Consider the following 3,005-nt stretch of genomic DNA (forward strand, 5'->3'; position numbering starts at 1 on the left):
ATTAGGTCAAAACAAAACTTTCACTGGTTGAGGCTTCTGAGTTGGTGGGACATGTCTGAGACCCAAAGATGGCCTGTGTGTGCCGGGCAGGCAGGGGAGGCACCAAGTGGGGTGAGGTCTCAGGTTGAAGGCCTGCAGGGACCCTGCATACAGCAGGGGCTTAAAAGATATGGCATGTGGTTGGAAGCAAGAGAGGGGGTGAGGCGTGTGCTCATCAGGAGGGAGTCCAACTTTAGGGATGTCCCTAAGGTTAATTAATGACCCCTTGCTCCCTGTCGACTTGGTTCTGAACATTCCCTACATGTCCCATGTAACTATAAACCAGGTCAGTTCTAGAAGCCGAGGCCCCATTCCCTGCCTCAGGACCTGTTCCCTCCTGAGAGAGGGGGCTGGTTTTCTCTTTCAGGGTCCGAGGTGTGGGCTACGTCCTCCCCAAACCATCTCTCCCTTACTGTCACTTGCTCCATGAGAGGAGTGCCAGAAAAGAAGGAGGAAAGCTGAGTGACGGGTGATGCTGCTGCTGCTGAGAGCCAGGACCCTTGCAGAATGAGGGCTGAGGGGTCAGGTGGGCAGAGAGGGGCAGAGGTCCCCAACTCCTCTCTGCACTGGACTATATCCTCTCACATGGGAGGCTTCTGGGGGAGAGTGGACAGGATTAAATAGAGAGGTTGGTGAAAGTCCCCAGAGAAGTGGGCCTTTGACAAAGACTTGAAGGAGGTGAGGGAGGGAGCCATGTAGATATCTGAGTAATTCCAGAGGAAACAGCCAGCGCAAAGGTCCTGAGGTGGGAGTGTGTCCGATTTGCTCAAGGTCTACTAAGGAGGTAAGAGTGTGGTTAGAATGGTGTGAGTGAGAGGAAGAGGAGTAGGAGGTGAGGTAAGAGAGGGGACTAGGGGGGCCGTTAAACCATGCAGGACCTTGTAGCCCATGGTAAGGACTTTGGCTTTTACTCTGAGTGAGTAGGAGGCCATGGGAGGGTTGTGAGTAGAGGAGAGATGTGAACTGTCTTAGGACTTAACAGGATCCCTCTGATTGCTGAGTGTAGAATGGACTTTAGGAGTGAGGATGGAAGCAGAGGGATCAGTGAGAGGGAGGCTACTGCAATGATGAGGGAGGCTACTGCAGTCGCTACATCAGCAGCGACTGATGATGGCGCTGGCAGTGGAGGGGGTGGGGAGAGGGTATATTCGGGAAATATATCGAATGGAGAGCTGACAGGATTTGTTGAAGGATGAGAGTCTTGGGGCCACACCAGGACACAGACAACACCCTAACTCTGTGGGCAGGAAGGAGTCCCTGGACTACTTAACAGCTTGAACTTTTAGGTGAGGAAAAAGTTCTATCACTTTTAGGTGAAAAAAAGTTCTATCTTGTTTAAGCCCATATTATTTTGTGGGGTTTTCCCTGTTATTTGCAACTAAACATACTGATTGGTTCCTGGCCCATAACCCCATCCTGGACACTGAGACCTGAGGAGGGGAGCCCGCCGGTGGAACTGCCTCCCTCCTAGGGATGCTGTGAGTCAGAACCTTGCATACAGTAGGTGTTCAGAAAATCCTCCCAGGATGAAGGGGGAATGTATGAATGGCCATGTTCAGTGGACACAAACTACAATTCTGTTCCCACGGAAGGCGGGATCTCAAAGGAAGAGTGAAAGGGGAATGAAAGGAGTCCACTAGATGAGGAAGAAGGAGCAGCACTCCTGGGAGAGGGAACAGTAGGAGCAGAGACCAGGGACAGAAAGAAGGGAGGTGAGGCCACTGTGGGGTGTGAAGCTTCAGTCCCGCAAGAAAGACAGGGCTTTGATTTGTGATTACGTTAGTCAATATCTGCCAACATGCCCGACCAACTCCTGGCTGCATAGTCACGCTCAGTGTTTTCTGAGCTGGAGTTAGAAAAAGCTAATCTTCCCCGAAAACTCAATCTTTCATTTGGCCATTCATTCAACAATGGTGCCAAGTCCTGGAGAACACTGAGGGTGATAATCAGGGGCATTCTCGGCTGGTGGCACCGCTCAAGCAAAGGCTCGGAGCTGGGTTGGGCAGACCCACTAACTGCGACAGGAGAGTCCGTTTTGCTTTCTCAGATCTCACACTAGGATGCAGTCTAGGTCTTCAGGGGCTCTGGGCATTCATAGCCCTGGGGCAATAGGGAGTCACGGAGGGTTAAGAAGAAGGTAAATCCATCCATGAGAGGCATACTCTTTCTAAGGGCTGCCCGCACTCTACGGTTCAGAGGCCCGACCACTCTACAGCTCAGACGGCCTACGAACCTTCCTCTCCTCTAGCCTCCTTATTGGCTGTTCATCCCCTCCTTCACACCAGCTACAACATCCCCGTTGGCTCTGCTCTTTCCCGTCCCACCTCCGGGTCTTTCTGTCCCGATACACTTTCTAGCTTCAGCATTGGTTCATCCCGTTCTTGCACTGCCCCTTGAGTTCTCAACTGCCTTCACTCTGACTCCCCCATTGGCTATCTGCTACCTCTCTTCCTCGCTCTCGCCTTCATCACCCACCCCATTGGCTATTCCCCTCCAGTCCCGCCTCCGAGGCCGCTCACATACCGCCTCTTGGTCACCTTTTAGTCTCCGTATTGGCTAGTCCCGCCCTGGCACCGCCCCTTGAAGGCGTGGTGCACACTCACAAGACTCCCCATTGGCTCGCTGCAGCCATTATCGTCATCCCTCCTCTACGTCACCGCTGCACGGCTCCCCATTGGCTGTTCGCTGCCTCAACCTTCCGTCCCACTACCTACGCAACCCATGGATCTCCTACTGTTCCGGCCTCTCCGTTCGCTCCCTGCTGCCCCCATCGCCTGTAGCCATTCCATTTTCCCTGCCGCTCCCACGCCGCTCCCGCTCCCACTTCCCCATTAGCTGTCCTACTTCTGCTCTCTTCATCCCGGACCCCGCACCCCCCCATTCACGCGTCCCCATTGATCCCCGATCATCCCGCCTCCTACACCGCCCACTCTCGGGTATCCCCATTGGCTGCGTGCTTCCCCTGC

Source organism: Neophocaena asiaeorientalis, unplaced genomic scaffold (assembly GCF_003031525.2).
Source record: "Neophocaena asiaeorientalis asiaeorientalis breed wild unplaced genomic scaffold, Neophocaena_asiaeorientalis_V1.1 scaffold1418, whole genome shotgun sequence".
In the NCBI taxonomy this organism is placed as follows: domain Eukaryota; kingdom Metazoa; phylum Chordata; class Mammalia; order Artiodactyla; family Phocoenidae; genus Neophocaena; species Neophocaena asiaeorientalis.